The following is a 6,920-nucleotide window of genomic DNA, read 5'->3' as shown; positions in this document are numbered from 1 at the left end:
ATTGAAGAACACTATTATTTGTTTGGCATGACCTATATAAACCCGACTTGGGGAGTGCATAGTTGGTGTGGTGCCAGTACCCTGCGTATTATTGCCTTATAAACACAACCATTGTTTGAATTTCAGATCAAAACAAACCGAGCCACGTCGCTTGTCAGTTATTAGATATCTTTTTCCCAAATGCTCACCCAGGCCGTATTACAATAACAATAATTATTATTACATACTTCCTTATTGTATGTTTGTGCAGAGGTAGCACATTTGCCTTTTTCCCACACATTAGTTGCTTCTCCTGACTCTTATGATTCACTCCTGCCTATTTCCCAATGTCCATGAGGTCTTTCTGCATTCCCAGCTGCATTTTGTCAAGACATGCAGATTGGCACACGGACTCATGGTGCTGTATTGCACCAGCCTGCAAAGGGTTGCAAACCGGCACAGGGGCTTTGCTCCTCGAGGGAATATACAAGCTGAAGAAAGATGTGGACCCTGCCCCCAGGTGCTTTATAAATATTTAACTTGGTCTGATAATGTGATAAGGGCTGATAATGTGATTTGGACAGACTAAAACCCAGCCCTGCTTGGGCAGGGTTGCAAATGGACCTTCTCTGTGGGAAACAGGGTGGGAGGGGGGCAAGCCATAGCAGCCAAGTGATGATACTTGCCATAGCCACTGCCGCAGCTGGCAGTAGGACTCACCTTGCCCGCTTGGGACACCCAAAACGTAGCTGTCAAATCCTCAGCAAGTTGCCGATCTGCCTTTACAGCCACAGAAGAGAAGCGGGTGCTTGGCTGTCAGGTGAGTCAGCCCTTCTCAAGATAAACTTCAAGATATGTGAAATGAATCATACACTGGAGGTGCCTATTTGTCTCCATTGGCTATGCAGGAAGCCTGTCTAACTAATTAGGATTAGACACCTAACTTTTAGGCACTTAAAAAGAGATGAGAGGAATCCCATCGTCATTGACATTCTTCATTACTGGCCTGACAAGGGAGGCAGTGGGAGAGGCTCCCTGGAAATGCCCTACCAGATCTGGAGCTAACCAAACTCCTCTATCCTCTCTGCAAAGCCTCACCTCCGTGTCCTCCCCCTTGGAGCTCCTACGGGCATAGGGCTCTCCAGCCATGCCCAGCTGGCAGAGGTGAAAACATGTTCCCTGCTGAGGTCTGAATGAGGCAACGGTCTTGTGGGAAAAGATATAATAATGGAGCTGAAGTCTGTATTATCATGCATTCAGAGCAGGCAAGAGGAACAAAAAAAAAAAAAGAAAAGGAGACTTGACCTTGGCTTCCTGCCTGGGGCTAAAAGTGTGTTTTGATGGAACGGGATAGGCGGGAAAGCAAGCTGCCTCCCTAATGCAAATATCTCACGGAGCTGTAAGATGTGTGGAGTGCAACCCATGTGTTTGGAAATAAGGTTATGACAAGCTCCACTGTGAAAGGACAAAATGGTATTTTTCAGAAGGTTACAGCTGAGCCTGTTGGAAGTAAGTGGCCACCAGCACAGCAAGCAACAATTTCTGACACCAGCACCGCATGTCATATAAATGTCATGATCTGAAAGGCTCCGGAGTTGTCTTAGACTTTCTCAAAAAAGAAAATAAAAATATGAAAGCATTTTTCCCAGCATTCTTTATTTGAGAAAAAAATCACGGAAACATTCCACTGGTTAATGTCTGCTGAATAATCAGCAGCCAGGGCTGCTGTGGCTGGAAACAGGCAGAGGCCAACAAAAACCACTGTGCTGCATTATCATCTTGCTTGTATATCAGCTCAGGACCATGGATGCAGGATTTGAAAAAACTGATTTTGTCCTGGTTTCTGAGATCTATGCCCTTCCATATCTCCAGCCACTTGTTACATGCATTAACCATCTTACTGATACAAAGGTAATTGCTGTTTTGATGTGCAGCAGGTGTCACTTGTTTCTTTTTTTCTGGAATCTGCCAACAGCCTCTTTAAAGCTTCTGGCACTTCCCTTAATCTGAACAACAATTTATGGAGGTGAGATATAGTTGACTTCCCTCTGCCCCGGCAGGCACAGAGCCCTGTGCAGATTAGGCCAGGTTAAGGACACCTATTTGAAGCTGTGCCTTTGCTGCACACAATAATTCGCTCCTGAGGCTGGGCCCAGCAGGGATGCTGGGGACCTCAGGACCACCATGTGCCCAGCTGAGAGCTGGAGGAAAGAGGATGCTGGCACCTGGCTGCACAGGCTGTCCCATGGATGTGGACTCTCCACAGGGAGGGGATGGGGCAGGATAGAACTGCAGTCTCCCCAACAGCAGCTTCGTGGCTCTGCTCCACCACTGATGAGAAACACATCTCACTCCATACCTCGCCTTGCTGCATCCAGGCTGGGCACCTCCTCAGCTCCCATTACCACACGGGCAGGATGGAAATCCCTCCTCTAGCTTCACGCACTTGTGGCATGTTCAGGGAGGAGATCAGACGAGTCTTGCGCCTTGCCCTAGAGGGTTTGCAACTTCACTGAGAACAGGCACACCCCTAACAAGAGAGATTTCTCTGCAGGAGGTGGTGGGTGCAGCAGCAAGGGAGATCTGTGGCGCAGTGTGAGGAGGCTCTTGGGCTTTCCTGCTTGTCCTTGTGTCCAGACAGGATGTGCAGACCCCAGCTGGGGACTGCACTGCCACGGAGCTGGGGTAAAGTAACAGCCCCACACCCAGGTCACAAGCAGGGAGACAGATGTTGCTGGTCGGGCGCCTTCACTTTCCACACCCATGCAGCAGCTGGTCCTGGTGATGGTCTTCTCCTCCAGCCCCTCAAACCTACTGCCACACTGGCGTGTGTCTCAGCCCTGCACCCACCCTCAGCACAGGCTGCATGTGTCTGGGTGCAGCTGGACAGACCCCAGGACGTGGCTAGGCCAGCCTGCTGAGCAGTCATGACAAACAGCTAAACACTTGCATGGGCTTGCTGTCCTGCTGTGTGGAAATACATTAATTGCATTAGTATTTCCACTGGAAATTATAACTTAGATCCATTAGCTTCAGCCAATTTCCTTACCCTGCGTCTGCTTAAAAGGACATCTCTGCTTTTTCCACTGCAGTGTCTTGTCAGTGCCACCGGAGCTAAATTTGTGGCAGGCTAGTCACATCCATGTGACACTTCAGAAGAGGCCACGCATTACCTCCACCTCCTGCCTTCCCCTCACTTCCCCCAGAGGTAGTCCAACATCTGAGCTACTGAAAAACAAGAAAGCCCTTTTTACAAACAACTAAATCAGATCCCAAACCCCATTACTAATTAGTAAAGATGTGCTGTAATTTAGATCACCTTGGATGGTCTTTAGGTCATTCACAGGTGTAAAGTCAGGAGGATTAAGGGCTTATAATATTTGTCTGGTACGGCTGCTACCAATTCCAGCAAAAATAATGGAGCTAGCTTCTTGGGTTTCCTGCCACCACAAAGTACACACATGCACACACTCTCTATTTTATGAATGTTTACATACCCGAGCTGCCAGGAATCTCACTCCCGTTGCTTCCCACCACCTTAACACACTTTCCTGTATCTCTGTGAATTTGTTTTCTCACCGAGCAGCTGGTAATATCCCTTTTGCTTGGGAGCAGGCACAGACCTGACTTCCTCGGGTGCCAGAAAAGCCTGGCAGAGGGCGCACCTACAAGCTGTGGTTTCCATCTCAAGCCATTTACACCTCCCAGTGGCTACCCAGAGATGTTCCATGGAAGAAGCGCAAGGCCAAAATAAAAAGAAGTATTAAAAAGTTACAGACAGGTGGGGAAAGGCCACGCCGACATCCGCCTACTCCCCCTGAAAGGCCACAGAGTCTGAGGAGGTGCCTGGAACAGAGGAAACATCTACACCCGCATGCAGAGAGCAGCAGAAAGGCACTTCCACACCTACACCTCCAGGGTCACAGCCAACAAAAATAGCATCAGACCCAAAAGATATGTATAGAATAGTGACTGCAGAAAGCCTTGGCTCATTTTACACCCCCAGCAAAAATAAAGTCAGGAGGTTTGTCCTTCCTCTGCTCCCAGCCGCTGTACATCGGAGCACCGCTGCAGACAAGACATGTCTGTTTACCTGAGGATTCCCATGGGAGCAGGGGAGTGAAATGCCCAACTCATCTGAAACTCACAGCGGAAAACGTTGCTTGTGACGAAAGCACTTCCCTTTCCTACCTTGAAACTTTGGGAACTGAGTGGTAGGAGGGGGAATAAACCAAAACACCCCACCCCCACCTTGTTTTCAACAATTCAGGCTTTTTCATACTCAAGTTCTTGCTCAGTAACTCTGACGCAAGTAGATCTGCAGGCTTCCCACTGCCAAATGGCTCCAGGTGAGGGGAAGTGCAGGTGTCTTAAGATAGCAACCTTGTTCTTTTGCCACGGGAGCTGCACCATCATCAAATATATTTGTGGCAAAGCTGGCACTTGGATTCAGTTTACACTCAGTGCTCAAAGTAACCTCTTATTACCCTGGCGGGGAGTTAAACTGGGCAAAGAGTGCAGCCACCCCATGAGACTGCTCTCCAGCCTTCAGCAGAGGCCAGCGTGTGAACCCGTGCTCCGTGGCTTGGGGACAAGATAGTGCTGATTTGAACATCCCAGTGCCAAACTGGATCAGACCAAAGGTCTGTTGTGGCTCTCCTCTTACCTCCAAGAGCAGTCAATGCTTATGGGGGAAAACGGGGATGAGAGAGTGATACTTTTGCTGTGCGTTGTCCAGCAACATGTTGCAGAGGTCTGCCTTTGCCTTTAGTAAACCTCCAGGGACTTTTCCTCCATAAATTTGTCAAATTGCTTTTTTGACCTGTTTTATACTTTTGACCTTTACAGCATCATGTGCCAACGAGCCCACAGTTTTATACACACACGCAATTGGAAAAAGTAATCCTTTAAATCTCCTGCCTTTATCATTTCATTTGCTGCCCTCTTCTTCTTCCCCGCCTTCTGGCCACTCTGGCCTGCTTCAGCTCTCGTGCATGAAAGTGGTTCTTAATTCCTCTGCTAAATGTGGGCACAGGTTTAATGCAGAATCTTATCCCTCTGTATTTTGTGACAAGTTTAGCATCTGCTTGCATTTGACCCAGGGAAGGAGAGGGCTCCAAAAGCGCCTCCTGTGCTGAGGACAAGTTTGAGAAGGGCTTGGGAGGTTCTGGACATTTATTCCTGCTTCCCAGGCCCAGCTGTAGTATCCCATCTGGAATCTGCTGGGCCTGGATGGACTGACTCATACAAGAAGGCTAGTGAGCATGGCATTGCATTCATTCACTTTTTCAGTAATCGTCTTTAATAATTGACTTTCATTTATTCATTTACCTATCTTTATTCATTTGCATCTATCAAAGTTCTGGCACGGCTCTGGCGGGCGGTGTAAGGCTCCAATCTTTTCATTCCTCCGCTCGGTGTGAATTCATGCCCACACAAATTCCCACTCTGGCCCGGAGGGCTCTGACTTTTAGCCACGAGGTGGGGTGAGCAGCTAAATTCCTGAGCTGAGCATGTGCGCAGGCAATGCAAGGCAGACCACCATGGAGTCGGGGTTTGCCAAGCTAAATCACTGGAAAAAATTCCTTCTCGGCTTCAGCCTTTGCCACTTGATCCGCGGAAATGTGCAGCCTTAAACCCCAAGTTTCCAAAACAAATGCACAGGGGACAAGCGACTAGCACAAAAGCAGCAGGGCAGCGGGCTGTGCTGGCGGAGGGGCTGCTGGCCCTGGGCCGGCCACAATCCCGCTCCGAGATCAGCCCCATGCCGTGCCTGGGCCGCAGGAGGAACCAGGCAGAAACCAGGCTGCCAGCGACTCGGTAGTGAAATAGTTATCGCGGCTGGCTTTCTCTGTAACTCTTGGAAAGTCCCCGAAATGACGTTTCTAACTAACAATTAAAATGGGTTTAATTATAGAGAGGCTTAGAGCCCTGGGAACAAGCACCATCTACAGAACGAGTAAACAACTGCAGAAAATAATAGGCTGTTCGCTCCTCTGTCTACTCCACACTTCTGGCCAAGGCGAGGGAAAAAAAAAAAGAAACTATAAAGAGAAGGAAATTCGAGGAACCTGATTGCTCTCCTTAAGGAAATAATAATAATAATGATCATAAAAAAAATAAAATCTGGAATAGCTCAAGCCTGTGGGCATTTCTCTGGTTGGTTATTTTGGTTGTTCTTGAAGACCAGAGGAGGGGAAAAAAATCAGCCGCCAGCGCAAAGTCCAGATGCCGCGACTCCAAAGCAAACAGAGGAGGAAGTGGATCATTTGTTTGAAGCTTTCGGAGCGATGGCCGCTGGGGTCAGCGCTCTGCAGCCCAAGGCAGGGGTTTCTGTTCCCCCAGCCAAGCCCGAGTGCAGGGAAGGAGGAAGAGCCTGCAGTGCCGGGGCAGGGCCCCCCTGCCTGCCTGCGCGGGGAAAAGGGCCCAGATGCCATTGCTCAGCCTAGCATGGAACAGCCTCTGCAGCTATAGCTGGGCCAGGGGGTCACTGGGCAGGCACCGAGCCCTGGTACTGACAAGCTCTCAACAGTTGGGCTCATTTTTATTTTTATACAGAAACTGACACCACTGTCCCCCCTGCTCTGCCGCACCGATATCAGTATGAATCATTGAATCACACTTTGTTTACTAAAACCTGGAACAGGTCACTTGCTTAGAGACAATTTATTTTCTTTTTCTTTTTTTTTTTTTTTTTTTTAGTTTTAGGAGTGTTGGGTCCTGGGAGCAAAGGCAGGACTTATCAAACACCCTTTTTAAAGGGCAGGCACGCATTTTAACAACTTAAATTGCTGGGGATGTGAGCTACTTCCCCTTGCGGAGACTGCCAGGTTTCAGTAAAGATGCGAAGGAGGGCGCAGGGCTCCGAGGGGGGCAGGAGGCCGGCGGGGTGCCCGGCCCGGAGCGGCGGTGGCGCGCCGCGGCCCGGGGCTCTCCGCCGC

The 6,920-nt window shown here is 49.2% G+C and overlaps 1 long non-coding RNA gene across 1 annotated transcript; it reads right to left on the bottom strand.

Annotated features, from left to right (window-relative positions):
• Positions 1–674: 674 nt before the first annotated feature.
• Positions 675–4,568, bottom strand: LOC120500343. Its single transcript, XR_005627079.1, has 3 exons — positions 3,477–4,568; positions 3,029–3,207; positions 675–2,943 (listed from the first exon to the last, which is right to left on the bottom strand). It is a non-coding gene; the product is annotated as an uncharacterized LOC120500343 (long non-coding RNA).
• Between the last annotated feature and the right edge of the window lie 2,352 nt (positions 4,569–6,920).

This window comes from Passer montanus, unplaced genomic scaffold, assembly GCF_014805655.1.
Source record: "Passer montanus isolate IOZ18808 unplaced genomic scaffold, ASM1480565v1 scaffold18, whole genome shotgun sequence".
In the NCBI taxonomy this organism is placed as follows: domain Eukaryota; kingdom Metazoa; phylum Chordata; class Aves; order Passeriformes; family Passeridae; genus Passer; species Passer montanus.
This window is presented reverse-complemented; position numbering and strand designations above follow the sequence as displayed.